Source organism: Oncorhynchus mykiss, chromosome 9, assembly GCF_057628025.1.
Source record: "Oncorhynchus mykiss isolate SJ-2025 chromosome 9, ASM5762802v1, whole genome shotgun sequence".
Taxonomy (NCBI): domain Eukaryota; kingdom Metazoa; phylum Chordata; class Actinopteri; order Salmoniformes; family Salmonidae; genus Oncorhynchus; species Oncorhynchus mykiss.
The window spans coordinates 67597647-67619262 of NC_143030.1; the positions used below are offsets into that span (position 1 = coordinate 67597647).

Below are 21616 nucleotides of genomic sequence, written 5' to 3' on the forward strand. Positions count from 1 at the left end.
CTGTACAGCATATACAAGAGGCATAAAACAAAGTCAAGATTTTGACAAATTGACTAGAGCTGCAAAGCTTCACATTGACTGAGGCAGAAGTGGGAAAAAAGATGCGGCCAAAAAGTCTGGCAACAGAAAATCATTCTTATCAAATATTTACACAGTGATTCATAAATGATACAGAAGAGTATGTGTAATCCAGCAACAGATACTATTAGAAAGAGAAACTCAGACACTGATTTGACACTGGTGATATAGAAATAGTGGCAAAACATAATCAACACTTGAGCAGAGAGGAAGGAGTCTGTCACTGCTTAAAAAGATCAGAGGATCATCCCCACTTTGATGACGCACACACACACACGCACACGCAAACACAAGCACACGCACACATGCACGCAGGCACGCACACATGCATGCAGGCACGCACACACACACACGCTTACACACCACCACAACACACACATGCACACACTCGTGCACATACACACGCACACAGCCACACGCATACACAATTTAATTATGCAACAATAATGAACTTGAACCATTCAGCAAACAAAAGCCAGAGGTGTGCCATCCGTCTGCCTGCCTCTGAGACCAAAGCATCACACAAACAAGACAGGGCTCTCTCTCTCTTCTCATCCCCCACAAACTAACAACCTGTTTCCCACACAGCCGAGAGAAAATAACCTGGAGAAATCAATGATCAAAGGAAAGAAAGAGCTCAAAGCAACAGATTTTCACCAACTGATCCAATATAAAGTGACAGCTTGTACTCACCGGTGACTGGCTCTCTCACTATGTTTCCCTGTTCCCTCTCTCTCTCGCTCTCTCTCGCTCTCTCTCTCTCGCTCTCTCTCTCTCTTTCTTTCTTTCTTTCTCTCTTTCTTTATCTTTCGCTCTCTCTCTCCCTCTCTCTTTCTTTCTTTCTTTCACTCGCTCGCTCTCTCTCTCTCTCTCTCTCTCTCTCTCTCTCTCTCTTCTTCACTTACTCCCTCTCTCTAACTCTTACTCTCGATCCTCTCCCTCGCTAGCTCTTAGACAGAATGAGCTTCCACTGCACTCAGGAACTCTGTTTCTATGGGGGCGAGGCGAGAGCAAGCCAGCCAGCAGGATACTGTACTGTAGCAAATGTTTAGGGGCAGATACGTCCTCACTCAGTTCCAGAGCAGTTACAACCGCTTCACAAATAGCCTCTCCGCTAATCCCCGTTGTGGTGAAACACCCCCAAACCACTTCACTTTGCTATCACATACAGATGTAGGATCTTAATTTGATCACCCTGTGATGCAAGAAATGTAATACTTGTAGTGTGTTTGAGGTTTAAAAATGCTTCGGAAGTTTGTAATTTCCACTTTGAAATTGCAGGCTTGATGTAACAACACATACAAAATGATCCATTAATTATAATCCACATAATAATTCACATTTCCTGTTGCTGCAGGATTATTTTCCTGCTGTAGCAAACTGGCTCAAATTAAGATCTACACCTGTAGTGGTGTGTATGTAAGTGGAGACTAGATGTGGATGTGCATGCAGCGGGGGACAGAGAGGGAGAAAATATAACATAATATACACTCTGTAAATACTGTAATACTCTAAATACTGTAAATACTATAATACTGTAATAATGTAATACTGTGATACTTTAATACTGTACTACGTAATACTGTAAATACCATAATACTGTATATACAGTAACACTGTAAATACTGTAAATACTGTAAGTAGTCTGAAAGACATGTATAAGTTTAGAAGGCATGAATATTAATAAAGCAGACGTTCCTCATTAATATATTTTTTTAAAGGTGAGTAGATAACAGATCCACCAAAGGTTTGTTTTATTTTCAGATTGAGAATAAGCAAATTTGTTCGACGGAAGATAAAATGTATTATTTATGATGCTGCGAATACAAAACTATGGCTCTGTTTCCCTAGAGTGTTCTAAAATCTAGATGATCTACTGCAAGGAACACAATCAAAATGCATACAACATTGATGTAATATACTTGGGAGAAATTGTGCCTCAGTCTGCAGCTATAGCTATGTCTGAGGTCAGGCGATATTGCAGCACAATCTAGCACAGACAGACAGAAAGAGAGAGAAAGAGACAGCGAGAGAGAGAGAGAGAGAGAGAGAGAGAGAGAGAGGGAGAGAGAGAGAGAGAGAGAGAGAGAGAGAGAGAGAAAGAAAGAAAGATAGCAATACCTCCTAGCCTCCCCCTCTCTGTCTAGATTAGCATCAGTTTATATCCTCATCTGCCTTAAGCAGCCTAGATGCAGTCATCTCTGTACACAGAGAAGCACCCTGACCAGCCATCAGCCTAGATGCAGTCATCTCTGCATAAAGAGAAGCACACGGACTAGTCCAGATGCAGTCCTCTCTGCAAGCAGAGAAGAACCCTGACCAGCCAACAGCCTAGATGCAGTCCTCTCTGCACACAGAGAAGCAACCTGTCCAGCCAACAGCCACAGTGAAGACGGCTTGAAATCAATTAAATACCCAACTACATAACGAAGACGTGTAAAGATTCATCTGATTTAAAGATGTATCATGTTGATATGCAAAATGATACAGTTGGCAGGTGCTCAATGGGAAATATACATGTACAGTGCCTTCAGAAAATATTCCTACCCCTTGACTTTTTCCACATTTTGTTGTGTTACAGCCTGAATTCAAAATGGATTAAATATTTTTTTTTTCTGACGTATCTGCACAGAATACTCCAGAATGACAAAGTGAAAACATGTTTTCAGACATTTTTGCATATGTACTGAAAATGAAATACAGAATTATCACATTTACGTAAGTGTTCACACCCCTGAGTCAATACTTTTTAGAAGCACCATTGACAGCAATTATAGGTTTGAGTATTTCTGGTTAAGTATCGAAGAACTTTCCACACCTGGAATGTGCAACATTTGCCCATGATTCAAGATCTGTCAAATTGATTGTTGCTGTCATGTTGTGTCTTGTCTCTGTCCTTTCCCTTCACCCTGTCTCCCTCTGCTGGTCGTATTAGGTTACCTTTCTCCCCCGCTTTCCCCCAGCTGTTCCTTGTCTCCTCTAACTACCCATTCACCCCGTTTCCCACCTGTTCCCTTTTTCCCTCTGATTAGGTCCCTATATCTCTCTCTGTTTCTGTTCCTGTCCTTGTCGGATTCTTGTTTGTGTTTCATGCCTGAGCCAGACTATCGTCATGTTTGCTGTAACCTTGTCCTGTCCTGTCGGAATCTGCCGGTCTATCTGAGCCTACCTATGTTTTGTTATTAAAGAAGCTCTGTTTAAGTTAGTTCGCTTTTGGGTCCTCATTCACTCACCATAACAGAAGAATCCGACCAAGAATGGACCCAGCGACTTCGGATCCTCTCCACTCAGCCGTCGGGATCCAGGGAGCGATGCTAGGCAGACACGAGCAGGAAGTGTCTGCTGCTCGACATGCCGTTGAGACCCTGGCCACCCAAGTCTCCAACCTCACAGAACAGGTTCACCATCTCCGCCTCGATCCACCGGCCACTTCCAGGGCTTTCGAATCTCCGGAGCCCAGAATCAATAACCCGCCGTGTTACTCTGGGGAGCCCACTGAATGCCGCTCGTTCCTCACCCAGTGTGATATTGTGTTTTCTCTCCAGCCCAACACTTACTCCAGGAGCACTGCTCGTGTCGCCTACGTCATATCTCTCCTTATTGGACGGGCTCGTGAGTGGGGCACGGCAATCTGGGAGGCAAGGGCTGAGTGTACTAACCAGTATCAGGACTTTAAGGAGGAGATGATACGGGTTTTTGATCGATCTGTTTTTGGGGAGGAGGCTTCCAGGGCCCTGTCTTCCCTATGTCAAGGTAATCGATCCATAACAGACTACTCTATTGAGTTTCGCACTCTTGCTGCCTCCAGTGGCTGGAACGAGCCGGCTTTGCTCGCTCGTTTTCTGGAGGGTCTCCGCGCAGAGGTAAAGGATGAGATTCTCTCCCGGGAGGTCCCTTCCAGCGTGGATTCCCTGATTGAACTCGCTATTCGCATTGAGCGACGGGTTGATCTGCGTCACCGAGCTCGTGGAAAGGAGCTCGCGTTCTCCGTTGCCCCCCTCTCCGCATCACTACCATCTTCCTCTGCCGGCTCGGGAGCTGAGCCTATGCAGCTGGGAGGTATCCGCATCTCGACTAAGGAGAGGGAACGGAGAATCACCAACCGCCTCTGTCTCTATTGCGGTTCTGCTGGTCATTTTGTCACTTCATGTCCAGTAAAAGCCAGAGCTCATCAGTAAGCGGAGGGCTACTGGTGAGCGCTACTACTCCTGTCTCTCCTTCAAGATCCTGCACTACCTTGTCGGTCCATCTACGCTGGACCGGTTCGTCAGCTTCCTGCAGTGCCTTAATAGACTCTGGGGCGGAGGGCTGTTTTATGGACGAGACCTGGGCTCGGGAACATGACATTCCTCTCAGACAGTTAAGGGAGTCCACGGCCTTGTTCGCCCTGGATGGTAGTCCTCTCCCCAGGATTCAGCGTGAGACGCTACCTTTAACCCTCACTGTTTCTGGTAATCATAGCGAAACCATTTCTTTTTTGATTTTTCGTTCACCTTTTACACCTGTTGTTTTGGGCCATCCCTGGCTAGTTTGTCATAATCCTTCCATTAATTGGTCTAGTAATTCTATCCTCTCCTGGAACGTCTCTTGTCATGTGAAATGTTTAATGTCTGCTATCCCTCCTGTTTCCTCTGTCTCTTCTTCACAGGAGGAGCCTGGTGATTTGACAGGGGTGCCGGAGGAATATCACGATCTGCGCACGGTGTTCAGTCGGTCCAGGGCCACCTCTCTTCCTCCACACCGGTCGTATGATTGTAGTATTGATCTCCTTCCGGGAACCACTCCCCCCCGGGGTAGACTATACTCTCTGTCGGCTCCCGAACGTAAGGCTCTCGAGGATTATTTGTCTGTAGCTCTTGACGCCGGTACCATAGTCCCCTCCTCCTCTCCCGCCGGAGCGGGGTTTTTTTTTGTCAAGAAGAAGGACGGGTCTCTGCGCCCCTGCATAGATTATCGAGGGCTGAATGACATAACAGTTAAGAATCGTTATCCGCTTCCTCTTATGTCTTCAGCCTTCGAGATCCTGCAGGGAGCCAGGTTTTTCACTAAGTTGGACCTTCGTAACGCTTACCATCTCGTGCGCATCAGGGAGGGGGACGAGTGGAAGACGGCGTTTAACACTCCGTTAGGGCACTTTGAATACCGGGTTCTTCCTTTCGGCCTCGCTAACGCTCCAGCTGTCTTTCAGGCATTAGTCAATGATGTCCTGAGAGACATGCTGAACATCTTTGTTTTCGTTTACCTTGACGATATCCTGATTTTTTCACCGTCACTCCAGATTCATGTTCAGCACGTTCGACGTGTCCTCCAGCGCCTTTTAGAGAATTGTCTTTTTGTGAAGGCTGAGAAGTGCACTTTTCATGCCTCCTCCGTCACATTTCTCGGTTCTGTTATTTCCGCTGAAGGCATTAAGATGGATCCCGCTAAAGTCCAAGCTGTCATTGATTGGCCCGTCCCTAAGTCACGCGTCGAGCTGCAGCGCTTTCTCGGCTTCGCGAACTTCTATCGTCGTTTCATCCGTAATTTCGGTCAGGTGGCCGCTCCTCTCACAGCCCTTACTTCTGTCAAGACGTGCTTTAAGTGGTCCGTTTCCGCCCAGGGAGCTTTTGATCTCCTCAAGAATCGTTTTACATCCGCTCCTATCCTTGTTACACCTGACGTCTCTAGACAGTTCGTTGTCGAGGTTGACGCGTCAGAGGTGGGCGTGGGAGCCATTCTTTCTCAGCGCTCCCTCTCTGACGACAAGGTCCACCCATGCGCGTATTTTTCTCATCGCCTGTCGCCGTCGGAACGTAACTATGATGTGGGTAACCGCGAACTGCTCGCCATCCGGTTAGCCCTAGGCGAATGGCGACAGTGGTTGGAGGGGGCGACCGTTCCTTTTGTCGTTTGGACTGACCATAGGAACCTTGAGTACATCCGTTCTGCCAAACGACTTAATGCGCGTCAGGCGCGTTGGGCGCTGTTTTTCGCTCGTTTCGAGTTCGTGATTTCTTATCGTCCGGGCTCTAAGAACACCAAGCCTGATGCTTTGTCTCGTCTCTTCAGTTCTTCAGTAGCCTCCACTGACCCCGAGGGGATTCTCCCTGAGGGGCGTGTTGTCGGGTTGACTGTCTGGGGAATTGAGAGGCAGGTAAAACAAGCGCTCACTCACACTCCGTCGCCGCGCGCTTGTCCTAGGAACCTTCTTTTCGTTCCCGTTCCTACTCGTCTGGCCGTTCTTCAGTGGGCTCACTCTGCCAAGTTAGCCGGCCACCCTGGCGTTCGGGGTACGCTTGCTTCCATTCGCCAGCGTTTTTGGTGGCCCACCCGGGAGCATGACACGCGTCGTTTCGTGGCTGCTTGTTCGGTCTGCGCGCAGACTAAGTCCGGTAACTCTCCTCCTGCCGGCCGTCTCAGGCCGCTTCCTATTCCCTCTCGACCGTGGTCTCACATCGCCTTAGATTTTGTCACCGGACTGCCTTCGTCAGCGGGGAAGACTGTTATTCTTACGGTTGTCGATAGGTTCTCTAAGGCGGCCCATTTCATTCCCCTTGCTAAGCTTCCTTCTGCTAAAGAGACGGCACAAATCATCATCGAGAATGTTTTCAGAATTCATGGCCTTCCGTCAGACGTCGTTTCGGACAGAGGTCCGCAATTCACGTCTCAATTTTGGAGGGAGTTTTGCCGTTTGATTGGGGCTTCCGTCAGTCTCTCTTCCGGCTTTCACCCCCAGTCTAACGGTCAAGCAGAACGGGCCAATCAGACTATTGGTCGCATCTTACGCAGTCTTTCTTTTCGCAACCCTGCGTCTTGGTCAGAACAGCTCCCCTGGGCAGAATACGCCCACAACTCGCTTCCTTCGTCTGCGACCGGGCTATCTCCTTTTCAGAGTAGCCTCGGGTACCAGCCTCCGCTGTTCTCATCTCAGTTCGCCGAGTCCAGCGTCCCCTCCGCTCAGGCTTTTGTCCAACGTTGCGAGCGCACCTGGAAGAGGGTCAGGTCTGCACTTTGCCGTTATAGGACGCAGACTGTGAGGGCTGCTAATAAGCGTAGAACTAAGAGTCCTAGATATTGTCGCGGTCAGAGAGTTTGGCTCTCCACTCAGAACCTTCCCCTTAAGACGGCTTCTCGCAAGTTGACCCCGCGGTTCATTGGTCCGTTCCGTATTTCTCGGGTCATTAATCCTGTCGCAGTTCGACTTCTTCTTCCGCGATACCTTCGTCGCGTCCACCCGGTCTTCCACGTCTCCTGCATTAAGCCCGTTCTTCGCGCCCCCGCTCGTCTTCCCCCCCCCCCCCCCATCCTTGTCGAGGGCGCACCCATCTACAGGGTCCGCAGGATTTTGGACATGCGTCCTCGGGGCCGTGGTCACCAGTACCTTGTCGATTGGGAGGGGTACGGTCCTGAGGAGAGGAGTTGGGTTCCCTCTCGGGACGTGCTGGACCGTGCGCTGATCGAGGATTTCCTCCGTTGCCGCCAGGTTTCCTCCTCGAGTGCGCCAGGAGGCGCTCGGTGAGTGGGGGGGTACTGTCATGTTGTGTCTTGTCTCTGTCCTTTCCCTTCACCCTGTCTCCCTCTGCTGGTCGTATTAGGTTACCTTTCTCCCCCGCTTTCCCCCAGCTGTTCCTTGTCTCCTCTAACTACCCATTCACCCCGTTTCCCACCTGTTCCCTTTTTCCCTCTGATTAGGTCCCTATATCTCTCTCTGTTTCTGTTCCTGTCCTTGTCGGATTCTTGTTTGTGTTTCATGCCTGAGCCAGACTATCGTCATGTTTGCTGTAACCTTGTCCTGTCCTGTCGGAATCTGCCGGTCTATCTGAGCCTACCTATGTTTTGTTATTAAAGAAGCTCTGTTTAAGTTAGTTCGCTTTTGGGTCCTCATTCACTCACCATAACAGTTGCTCATTGCTAATCTGTACAGGCTTCCTTCTTTTCACACATGTAGTTGATCCATCCTCCGTTTTCTCCTATCACAGCCATTAAACTCTGTAATTGTTTTAAAGTCACCATTGGCCTCATTGTGAAATCTGAGAGGATTCCTTCCTCTCCGGCAATTGAGTTAGGACGAACAACTGTATCTTTAGTGACGGGGTGTATTGATACACCATCCATGCTCAAAAAGTTATTCAACTTCTGCTTTTTTTTTTACCCACCTACCAATAGGTTCCCTTCTTTGCGAGGTATGGATAGTGTATTAATAGAAAAAGGTGTGTACAGCAGTAGTTACAGGATGAGCCTTGACTAGAATACATTATTTACATATGAAGTAGGTAAAACAGTATATAAACATTATTAAAGTGACCAGTGTTCAATGACTATGTGCATAGGGCAGCAGTCTCAGGGTAGAGTACTGGGTGGTAGCCGGCTAATAACAGTGACTAAAGTTCATGGCAGGGTACTGGGCGGAGGCCGGCTAGTGGTGACTATTTAACAGTCTGATGGCCTGGAAGCGGGGTGAACAGGCCCTGGCTGGAGTGGCTGAGGTCCTTGATGATCTTATTGGCCTTGCTGTGTCACCAGGTGCAGTAGATGTCCTGGGGGGCAGTCAGTGTGCCCCCGGTGATGCGTTGGGTTGACAGCATCAATCTTTGTAGAGCTCTGCCGTTGCAGACGGTGCAGTTGCTGTATCAAGCTGTGATGCTCTCAATAGTGCATCTGTAGACGTTTGTGAGGGTCTTAGGGGCCAAGACAGATAAATACTACCTCAGGGCTACAATAAGTACAACCTCAGGATATGCGGTCGCGGTGTCGGCTTGAGGGGAAATATACATGGTCGTGACGATGACCGAAGAGAATTCTCTCCGGTGGTAATGCAGTCGGCATTTGATAGTGAGGTATTCCATATCGGGAGAACAAAAGGACTTAAGTTCCTGTATGTTACCACAGTCACACCATGAGTAGTTAATCAGGAAACATAATGCACAATGCACCTCTAACTGAGACAGCTCAATGCAAATCGAAGAAATATGTTGTACTGGGTTACAAAGTAATATGTGTGTCAAATGTGCTATTGTATTACAAATGTATTGTATTACAAAAACTATTCATGACAGAGAAGTTCAAAAGAGCAGGGATCTTATGACAGCGAGCTGATAGCAGCTGGACAGACACTTGACAGGGCAGCGAGGGCACGACAGTGTGTTTGAAGTGATAGGTCAACATCAAAGCTGAGTCAGTCCAAAGGTAGAATATTCTAGAATTTTGTAGGTTTGGTACACTTGTAGTGTGTTCTAAATCTATGTATATCCAAAAATGGTTATATCGCTTGCTTCCTATATGACACCCAAATGCTTCTATATAGAGCCCTTGAAGGCTACAGTATATAGGACTTTTTCTGAAAAAGGTTTTTACATTTAAATTGAAGAACCACATTGGGTCTAAATAGCCTACAAAAGGGTTCTATATAACCTTTCAGGGTGCCGTATATGAAGCATTCATCCGATTTTGAAAGAACGTTCCTAGAACACATTTCATCTGTTCTTTAAAGGTTCCCAGAATATTTAATTTGGTTGTGGGAACCTCCTGGTGAGAGCATTGTGGGGACATCACAAAAGATATGTTCCCAAACCACAAAAACTGTCATGATGTGCGGATGATTCTACAATGTTTGTTTAAGGGTGCAAAAAACATTCAACCGGTTGTTACAAGAATGTTCCTAGTCTGTTCTTTAGAGGTTGCTATAAAAATACAAATAAATGATGTTCACACAACATACATTTTACCTTGTCTGGAGGTCCTCAGAACATTTCAAGAACATTTGCAAAATGTTATACTTAAGATTTACCTAATATTACTGCAACATTCTCACCATGCACATTTGTAGCTCCAGTTAAGGAAAAAGATTGGAATACATCCCCATTATGTTTCTCTCCAGATACATATGGCATTTATATTTTCTTCATAGGACATTTGAACAACATTTAATCATACAAACTAAATATTTTTCAAATTTAATTGGTTAACAATCTGTACATTATATCATTCATAAGACATTTGAACAGCATTTAATCATACAAACACAACTAAATATTTTTCAAATTTAATTTGTTAACAATCTATACATTATATAATTCATAAGACATTTGAACAGCATTTAATCATACAAACACATTCATATTTTTTACACTTCGGGTATTGACAATGTGCACATGGTGGGGTTAAACCTACAATGTTTGGTTCCCGAGCCAGGTCTTTAATCCTCTGCACCAGATCATGAAAATGCTGGAGGAAACAGGTAGAAAAGTATCTATATCCACAGTAAAAATGAGTCCTATGTCGACATAACCTGAAAGGCAGCTCAGCAAGGAAGAAGCCACTGCTCCAAAACCGCCATAAAAAAGCCAGACTACGGTTTGCAACTGCACGTGGGGACAAAGATTGTACTTCTTGGAGAAATCCGCAAGCTTCCACAAGCTTCCCACAATATGTTGGGTGAATTTTGGCCCATTCCTCCTGACAGAGCTGGTGTAACTGAGTCAGGTTCGTAGGCCTCCTTGCTCGCACACGCTTTTTCAGTTCTGCCCACAAATGTTCTATAGGATTGAGTTTAGGGCTTTGTGATGGCCAGTCCAATACCTTGACTTCGTTGTCCTTAAGCCATTTTGCCACCACAACTTTGGAAGTATGCTTGGGGTCATTGTCCATTTGGAAGACCCATTTGCAGCCAAGCTTTAACTTCCTGACTAATGTCTTGAGATGTTGCTTCAATATATCCACATAATTTTCCCTCCCTCATGATGCCCTCTATTTTGTGAGATGCACCAGTTCCTCCTGCAGCAAAGCACCCCCACAACATGATGCTGCCACACCCGTGCTTCAAGTTTGGGATGGTGTTCTTTGGCTTGCAAGCCTCCCCCTTTTTCCTCCAAACATAACGATGGTCATTATGGCCAAACAGTTCTATTTATGTTTCATTAGACCAGAGGACATTTCTGCAAAAAGTATGATCTTTGTCCGCATGTGCAGTTGCAAACCATAGTCTGGCTTTTTTTATGGTGATTTTGGAGCAGTGGCTTCTTCCTTGCTGAGCGGCCTTTCAGGTTATGTCGATATAGGACTCGTTTTACTGTGAATATAGATACTTTTGTACCTGTTTTCTCCAGCATCTTCACAAGGTCCTTTGCTATTGTTCTGGGATTGATTTGCACTTTCGCACCAAAGTACGTTAATCTCTAGGAGACAGAACGCGTCTCCTTCCTGAGTGGTATGACGGCTGTGTGGTCCCATGGTGTTTATACTTGCATACTATTGTTTGTACAGATGAATGTGGTACCTTCAGGCGTTTGGAAATTGATCCCAAGGATGAACCAGACTTGTGGAGGTCTACAATTGGCTGATTTCTTTTGATTTTCCCATGATGTCATGCAAAGAAGCGCTGAGTTTGAAGATATGCCTTGAAATACATCCACAGGTACACCTCCAATTGACTCAAACTATGTCAATTAGCCTATCAGAAGCTTCTAAAGCCATGACATAATTTTCTGGAATTTTGCAAGCTGTTTAAAGGCACAGTCAACTTGGTGTATGTAAACTTCTGACCCACTGGAATTGTGATACAGTGAATTATAAGTGAAATAATCTGTAATCAATTGTTGGAAAAATTACTTGTGTCATGCACTAAGTAGACATCCTAACCGACTTGCCAAAACTATAGCTTGTTAACAAGAAATGTGTGGAGTGGTTGAAAAATGAGTTTTAATGACTCCAACCTAAGTGTATGTACATTTCCGACTTCAACTGTTTGTGAAAACGGCAGATTTCTAAGTTTTGTAGAAACATTTATAAAGTAAAAAATAAATAAAACAGTGGTTTTCAAAGACTATGAGATTCACGGTGATGAGGGAGTAAGAAAATACCTTCCCTTTTGCTAGAAACTCGTTGCAAGTTTTGAAAATCACTTTTGTTTTTTTACTTTTAATACTACTCTGTGATGTCACAGAGAAGCATTTTTTTGGGTCCTTTCTTCTCATCCTTTTAACCACAGACCATAGAAACGCGTTGTTTTCACATTTGTAGACACTGTTTTGGTGCTGGAGATGATGAATATGAGGTTGAAAAGTGGTGGAATTGCATATGAATTCTCTCTGAGCACAAACCCCCTTAGCTGAATGCTCTAATTATGTTTTCATCAATTCCTATTAGTCGTTGAATTATCCATTCTATAAATTATAAAATGTTCCTACATGTGTGCTATGTGCATTGATTTCATACAATGACAGTATATTTGTCAGTCTTATGTCTTCCTCCAAGTCTGTGTCTTCAATTACTGACTTGATTAAAAAACAAAATAATTTAGCTAACGTTACCTTTTCGATGTGAACATGATCTTACATTTATAGATTCATCCCTTTCTCTTAATTGGGATAAATAATATTTAACTCCTGTGGTGTTTAGGCTTAACCCCTTTACCCTTCTGCAAGTTTGAATCCTGATGAGGGTGAATGGTTTGACAAAAAGAGGCAGGTTTTCATGTTAAAAAATGATGGATAATGATGACAGATATACAGGGTAAGAGGAACGAGGATTGTCGGAAGAAACCAGAATTTCATGGTAAGGAAAATAAAGCATGAAAAACAAAGACTCTAGGCTGAATACATCAGCCGTGTTAGGATTCCATACAAGGTCGGCGTTGTTGAGTATGTTCATTTTTGGTAGAAATTCCCCCCTGAATTCGTTACATTTATTAATTATAGGTTGTGCAACCTCAACTGACGAGCGTTATCCTTGGCGGAGAGGATTAAAGATCTGGCTTGGAAAACAAACATTGCAGTTTTAAACTCATGTTCAGACTGTCAACATATTGACATGTAAAAAATATGGTTGTGTTTGTATGATTAAATGCGGTTCAAGAGTCCTATGAATGAAATGAAAATGACCTGTGTCTATATCGTGTCTATGTCAAGATTATTCTTGCAACGTTAAGGGAATGTCCTGAGCAACCTAACTTAAACATTGTATGAATGTTATTACAACTGAGCATATTTTGTCTTTTGGGAATCTCACATCACCAAATGTTCCCATGGCCTATAGAAACATTCTGGGAACCTTTAAAGAACAGACAACATGTCTTCTGTGAACGTTCTTGTAACATCAGGTAAAGGTTTTTTGCACCCTAATAGGAACATCATCCACACAACTGGACAGTTTTTGTGTTTTTTGTTATGACCCTATACTTGTGATGAAAGGTCAAGTTTCAGTCAAACCCACTTCTGAGCTTTTAATTGTTTACAAGATGGTTGCTGCTGTCAGGGGGAGGTTATATTTATTAAAATGTTGTTGCCAGGAATAGTCACGCAAGGGGAACTGGGGAGGTTATATAAGCTACAGGATTTCTTAGACACTTTGCAGAACCTGGGGAGAGCTCACATATACTGTACTCTGTACCAACTTATGCCTACAATTGTATTACTAAAGGAGAATCTTAATACTTAAACAGAGTCTGTGTTTCCTTTCTACTACCAATATATATATATATAAGTTTGATAATTATATAGACCTGATCATCTTTTGAAGAAATTGACCAACACCACTCAAGGACATTCAGAGACTTGTCCCGAAGCCACTCCTGCGTTGTCTTGACTGTGTATTTAGGGACCTTGTCCTGTTGGAAGGTAAACTTTTGCCCCAGTCTGAGGTCCTGAGCGCTCTGGAGCAGGTTTTCATCATGGATCTCTTTGTACTCTGCTCCGTTCATCTTTCTCTCGATCCTTACTAGTCTCCCAGTCTCTACCACTGAAAAAACACCACCACAGCATGATGCTGCCACCACCATGCTTCACCGTAGGGATGGTGCCAGGTTTCCTCCAGACGTGAAGCTTGATATTCAGTCCAAAGAGTTAAATCTTGGTTTCATAAGACCATAGAATCATGTTTCACATGGTCTGAGAGTCTGTAGGTGTTTTTGACCAACTCCAGGTGGGCTGTCTTGTGCCTTTACTGAGGAGAGGCTTCCGTCTGGCCACTCAAACATAAATGTATGATTGGTGGAGTACTGCAGAGATGGTTGTCCTTCTGGATTGTTCTCCCATTACCACAGAGGAACTCAGGTTCTTGGTCAACTCCCTGACCAAAACCCTTCTCCCCCAATTGCTTAGTTTGGCCGGGTGGCCAGCTCTAGGAAGAGTCTTGGTGGGCCCAAACTTCTTCCATTTAAGAATGATGGAGGCCAATGTGTTTTTGGGGACCTTCAATGCTGAAGACATTTATTGGTACCCCTTCACCATATCTGTGCCTCGACACAATCCTCTCTCTACGGACAATTCCTTCAACCTCATGGCTTTGTTTTTGTGCTGTCAACTGTATATTTGCGCAATATACAGGTGTGTGCCTTTCTAAATCATGTCCAATCAATTGAGTTGACCACAGGTGGACTCCAATCAAGTTGTAGAAACATCTCAAGGATGGTCAATGAAAAGAGGATGCACCTGAGTTAAATTTCTCATAGCAAAGAGTCTGAATACTTATGTAATTAAAGTATATATATTTTTTTGTATTCATTTTCAAAAACATCTGTCAAGCTGTTTTCACTTACTCATTATTGGGTATTGTATGTAGACTGCTGAGCATTTTTTTATTGAATCCATTTTAGACTGTAACGTAACAAAATGTGGAAAAAGTCAAGGGGTCTGAATACTTTCCGAAGGCACTCTAATTATGCACCATAGCAGTATTTTTGTGAATTCCCGTGCCGAGAAAGTTCAACCAATAAGGACATTGGTTGAATGAGCCTGCTGTCTGATCTAAACATGAATGGAGTCATGTTTTGTAGCAATTCTTGTCTTTGTGTTTCGCCCATTGCAAGATCACGCTAGCAGCGAGTAGATATTGTTATCCTTGTTCAATAGAGCCATTGGTCTCAAAAATGTTCCTGTCTGCCACGACATTTCAGGATATATAGGTTGACAAATTTTCTCTGGCTTTGTAAAGACTATAGCCTGACGGAAGCCCTATTTACCGACCCTCAAAAGCAGGCTTTTCAAAATGGGCGCGTTACTAGTTTCTACAGCTAACGTTACTAGCTAGCCTCACAGCACATCTCATTAGGACTAGGAGCAAAACTGGAGACATTCTTTGATGATGATGACGAAGAGTCAATGAATGATTTTGTCTTTATGATTCGTTTTTGAGTACCTACTGTATACCTGTGCGTTGCAGTTAGCGAATGTGTGTCTTTGAGATGTGTAATATTCTGCATCGTGGTGCTACAGTAGGAATACAGACAATACACAACGATTACTCATGAAAGTCTAATTCTCTCACAGACAATACTGCTTGTGTCACGCCCTGGTCGAAGTATTTTGTGTTTATCTTTATTTATTTGGTCAGGCCAGGGTGTGGCATAGGTTTTTGTATGTGGTGTGTTTGTATGGGGATTGTAGCTAGTGGGGTGTTCTAGTTAAGTCTATGGCTGTCTGAAGTGGTTCTCAATCAGAGGCAGGTGTTTATCGTTGTCTCTGATTGGGAACCATCTTTAGGCAGCCATATTCTTTGAGTCTGTCGTGGGTGATTGTCCTTAGTGTCCTTGTTCCTGTCGATGCATTAGTTTACACAAGTATAGGCTGTTTTGGTTTTCGTTACGTTTATTGTTTTTGTAGTGTTTGTGTTTAGTGTGTTCTTTTCATTAAACATGAATCGCAATCGACACGCTGCATTTTGGTCCGACTCTCCTTCTCATACAGAAAACCGTGACAGCTTGGTGGCCTACAGATTGTTTGGGGAGTTTATTCTACCTGGGGAGAATTTAGGCGAATGACACTGAATCCCCTTGCCTGCATGTGTGGTTGGGACCTTGTGTAAACTGTTTCAGGAAACTAGGCGTATGTCGCGGGTCACTACTTCACATGAGAGTCATTTGAACATAATCTTTTTTTTTAAATCAATTTTTAAAAATGTTATAAATGTGTGAACTTTCATGTGCCTTAATAACAAACTTGAATGCCATCTGTAAATACAAATACAATTGTTAAATTACAAGCCTAGTTGGTTTAGCCACAGAAAAGGGGGGCAACCTTCCCGCTAGCCATGATTTGCTGAGATAATGAGTGGGCTGGACATTCCAAGAGATGAGTTCGGATTGGTCTGCCATATAGCACGCTTTTGTCTATTTGAGCTGGTTAGTATGTGTAGGTAATACTGTCTAACACAGCTTTTTAAAAGTATATATTGCTTAGTAGAACTGGATAAGTGTTGCTCTCCACTTTCTGGAGAATTGAGTTTTGAAATCAGTGGAATTATAGCATGATAGCTAAGGTGATGGAGAAAACACCTGTCTCCTGATCCGTGACTGGGAGAAGCCTCCAACCATGATGTATTTGGGTAAGATGGTCTAGCTAGCTACATTTTCAGATATTACACGTTTCTAATTTTTACAAAGTCGCTTTCATTTCAAGTAAAAGTGTACTGTTAGCTAGCTAGCTAACATTAGCTGGCTGGCTCACTAGCTAACGATACGTGTATGATCATATTATTTGTACCTCAGAGCCATTTACTTGCTTAGTTATGGGATTATGAATCTGGTTCGCTAGCTACCTGCAGATTCATGCACGGTAGTAATTTCATGAGTGTTAGCTAGCTAACATTGAACCTGGTTCTCTAGCTCTGTCACGTTCGTCGTATGGAGTAGACCAAAGTGCAGCGTGGTTAGAATACATTATTTTTTATTGCAGGAAGAACACGAAGAACACTTAAACAAAACAACAAGATGACCGTGACTGCTAATGAAACAATGTGCTAACGTATAACATAGACCATAACCCACAAAATACCCAAAGAAGATGGCTGCCTAAATATGGTTCCCAATCAGAGACAACGATAAACACCTGCCTCTAATTGAGAACCAATCTAGGCAACCATAGACCTACATAAACACCTAGATGGTAAACAACCCCATAAATCTACAAAACCCCTAGACAGTACAAAAACAAAAAAAAACACACATTGCACCCTCGTCACACCCTGACCTAACCAAAATATATAAAGAAAACAAAGAATACTCAGGTCAGGGCGTGACAGTTGTGATACAGCATGGAATCAAACCAGGGTCTGTAGTGACACCTTTAGCACTGAGATGCGATGCCTTAGACCACTCCGCCACCCGGGAGCAGAATTACTTTCCCATTGTTCCTCAAATGCATTGTATGATATAAAACATTTTAACTCTGTGTCTCTGCTTTTATCCAATGTAAAAAACACAATTTCAAATGTTGCTACATAATCAAGGCAGTCGGTCACATTTGAGCAATTCAAGAGGAGATGTAAAAGGTCCATAATAACAATACCCTGTTGTATCAAAGGGACTCTGAACACCTCACTGCACCCCAAAAACACACCATATGCATGTATTCCTTTTGAAGAGCTGTAGTATTTATTATAGACGTGAGTAGTATATTTTGTTCTACTGTATATGTCATACATTGCCATAACCTTTCCTGCATACTGCTGTGTAAACTCACCTCTGTCTCCAGAGCAAATAAATGTTGCCTTGAATAAAAGCCATGTCTACTTATTTGCGACATTGACAGACCAATCAACTGTTATTTTGAAGCATGTTTACTTGCCAACAAATTAAAGTCAAAATGACGCACCAACTCCCTGCGTCATTTGTTTTAGCAGTAAGATTGTAGCTAGTTACTTCCAAATACATTAAATGAATATCACAATTGATCCAGAAGTTGAAGTCAATACTTTATTGTTTTCTGATGCAGCTGCAATCATTTAGTCACTTGTCAGTACTCATGTAAAACATATTATATAAAACATTTGATATGAAACTTAATTAAAAACATATGTACAAGAGCTAGCAACATCTATACTACAATGCAGCTGTGAGCATAGTAGCCATTCTATATTATACTACAACAACTGAATATGGATGTTGTGCTGGCTGAATGTTCCAGGCAGGGTCCTGAATAAGTCTACAGTATCTGAACTACTAAAGCTGGTGTCAACCTCGTCTTGTGTTGGGCAACGGCAACTGGTCTGGCAGAACTTCATGAGCTCCATGACCTTGGACATAGACTATACACTTTGGCTCTTGCCAGCGCTGTGCAGTCTATTCCTCTTCCCAGTCAGATGATGATGAGCTTGTTCTCGTCTGAAAACATTAATCCAATGGGTCTACAGGATCTGTACTACTATAGTTGGTGTCCAGGTCATCAGCAGCAGGATGAGTCTGTAGGACATACACTAGTCAGTGATTAGCCAACATTTTACTACTTTGTCCCCATCAATAGACACTCAGAAAGGTAATATACACACCCATCCCCTCACGTTTAATAGATCAAGCTGACTAACTTTCACAAACACAATACCTACTCCAATAGACACCAGTCAGTCACCCACACCATCCCCTCCTTACTCTACAGATAATGTAACTACGATAGACGATGAAGGCTACTTATAAACACACCAACTATGACAACAAAACACAAACCATGTTTATGCCTAGCTCCAGTATATTTATTTTTTGCAAATGTGACTTACCCTACTTCCTGGTGCTGAGCTTGATGTTGATGCCACTGCAGATGTTGATGGGATCAGACTCTGTAAATACAACACATAGGCCAGTCACATTAGCCTCTGCGTATTTAGTTAGCTAGTTAACGGTTAGATACTGTCCAGTAGGTTGTAGCTAATGTAACCTAATGTAGCTAAAGTTAGCTTGCAAAACTGCAAATCACACCGCCGGATAGCAGCTGGCTATCGCTATGAATTCTGGATATTGTGGTGGGCTTTACAATCAGGAAATGTAGATGTCTCGTTTCTACCGGTGAGATGCAGAACCTGTCATATTTGTGTGTAGTGAGGAAATTCTCGATTTTTATTACACATATTATATGATAATAACATTAATGGACATATACAGTGAAAGAGCAGCAGTGAAGTTTCCCTTTAATGGGAATCTTAGCTAATGTCCTGGGAATGTTCCCGGTTGGCTTGGAACATAGACAAAATTCACTCCATGGCTGAATACAATCAATGACAAAGCTGTACAACAAGCCTGAATATAATCCAATTAACAATGTCTCACTCAGCAGCAGGTATTATAATTTCTTCTTCTATCGTACTTCCTATTAACTTGAAATGACTCATAGGGACCGTTATAGATGTAACGTATCCCTGCCTTACATACGGGTGTGTGCCATGTGCTAGTGGTGTGCCATGTGCTAGTGCTGTGCTGCTTGACTCATGATCTGCACCTGTACATGCATTTAATTGCCTCTTTTATTTAGCCTTTGTATAGATTCGACATTGTACCTGTCATTGAACATGGAGGAAGCATGATGCCTACCAGTGGAGGGAGGGAGCTTGACATAGTAGAACTAAAGGCACATCTCATCGTCAGGCCTCACTACGGATATAGCTCCACACCGTTCATCTTTCTAATGAACCAAACATCAACAGCCCTCTGTCAACTTAAGCATAAATGGCTCGTGGATTGCTCTATACCTGAAACCCCAGCGTGGCAATCTTAAGAACAGAGGATCGAAGAGAAAGCTCTGCTCAGTTGAGATGTGTCCTTCAGGGAACTGATGGGGGGTCTCTGAGAATACAAATCTAAATTGAAATTACCTCAGTTTTTCAAAGACGCCTTTCGGGAGATTTAATATAGCCCCCTCAAAATCCTTCCAATCCATTGACAAGCCCAAGCCCGGACCAATGTGTTAACTTCGAAAAAAGAGAAGAAGTTAGGGGACAGACCCAAGTAGGAAATGGACTGGAGAGGGCTGATGTGCCGCAGAGATTAAAGAAAGAAGGGCATGATAAGAGGAAGTTCATATAAAATGGAGGATAGTGGTGGCTTTAATGTCTAGAGTCCTTTCCTTTCAGGGGATTTAGAGCTACCCTACATAAGCCAAAAGTATGTGGACGCCTGCTTGTTAAACATCTCATTCCATAATCAAGCACATTAATATGGAGTTGGTCACCCCCTTTTATAACAGCTTCCACTCTTCTGGGAAGGATTTCCACTAGATGTTGGAACATTGCTGCGGGGACTTGCTTCCATTCGGCCACAAGAGCATTAATGAGGTCAGGTACTGATGTTGGGCGATTAGACCTGACTCGCAGCCGGCGTTCCAATTCATCCCAAATGTGATTAATGGGGTTGAAGTCAGGGTCCTGCGCAGGCCAGTCAAGTTAATCCACACTGATCTCAACAAACCATTTATGTATGGACCTCGCTTTGTGCACGGGGGCATGCTGAAACAGGAAAGGGCCTTGGGGGAAAGGGCCCCCAAACTGTTGCCACAAAGTTGGAAGCACAGAATTGTCTAGAATGTCATTGTAGGCTGTAGCATTAAGATTTCCCTTCACTGATTACTACATGTGATGCCATATGTGTTATTTTACAGTGTTGATGTCTTCACTATTATTTTACAATGTAGAAAAAAGTAAAAAGTAAGAATTTGGAACAAACTGTGAATTTCAGAATCAAAACGATCGACAATAGACAAACAAAGTGGTTTCCAGGGGGGGTCTATTCCTTCTAAATGTATCGGGTAAACCCTCATGAAAAAAAGAAACTACAGTTTACTAGATAATACTAGTAATAATAGTACTTACTTTAGAATTCTGTCTTAAACAATAGTATACTGTAGAATAATATACTACCACTGTAGTACCCCTCAATCATGTGTAGCACTTACTATAGAATGGTGTATTATGCTGTAGAATACTATAGTAAATATTATAATAGTGTCCACAAAAACACTACAGTCTGCAAATACACTACCCATAAGTGAGCCTACAGGTTATAGAAATTATTAGAAGCTCTGAACTATCCGTTCAGACCCCAGGCCTACCTAGCTACAAGTAATGGAAAATGTACTCTTTTAGTATTTCTCAAGTAGGTTTCCTCAAGGAGAAAGCCTGCACTTCTATGTTAATGAGAATAAAACAAAAACACTGTAGTAAATGTTACAGTAATGTCCTCAAAAACATTACAGTAAATACTACAATAAACTGCAGTGAATACTACAGTATACTACAGTCCACAAAAACACTACAGTATATACTACATTATTCTACAATCCACAAAAACACTAATTTAATTACTATAGTATATACTACAGTATTATTTTACTGCAATATTTATAGTATAATTAAATGTAAATACTAAAGTATACTGCAGTAAATACTATCATATTCACTACAGGGTTTTTGCTGACTTTTTTAACATCACTACAGTGAATACTATAGTATTTATACCATAGTATTTTTTTAATGTGGGAAAGCTGTAATGGCCCTGTGATGTGTCACACCAGCCTGTATTATAGTACAAATCTGCAATGAATTCAATTTTGCTCACAGGTGAAGGTAATCTGTGATATGAATCACTAGGGAGTCCTACAAAACTACTGAAGTGAACACTAGATCAGGGATCATCAACTCTTGAGCGGATGGTCGGGGGACCAGAACATAATTACAAATCATTTGTAGACTGCAAATTGACTGCAAAAAAAACGCAAAAAAAGTATAATCATTTGAAACCTTGTTTACATTTGTATGATCACGTCTCTCTATTATGCATGGGAATACTTGGGAACATATTTCCAAA

General features: G+C 43.0%; 1 protein-coding gene and 1 non-coding gene across 2 annotated transcripts in view; one reads left to right on the top strand and one right to left on the bottom strand.

Moving 5' to 3' along the window:
* Positions 1-1206, bottom strand: part of LOC110532598 (synaptotagmin-6) — a 53540-nt gene extending 52334 nt beyond the window's left edge. The window contains exon 1 of the mRNA XM_036988620.2: positions 772-1206. The gene's annotated coding sequence lies outside the window, so the exon portion shown is untranslated. The remainder of the gene's footprint in view (positions 1-771) is intronic.
* Positions 1207-20879: 19673 nt separating this feature from the next.
* Positions 20880-20932, top strand: LOC149981311 (U7 small nuclear RNA). Its single transcript, XR_016483565.1, has one exon. It is a non-coding gene; the product is annotated as a U7 small nuclear RNA (small nuclear RNA).
* Positions 20933-21616: the final 684 nt, after the last annotated feature.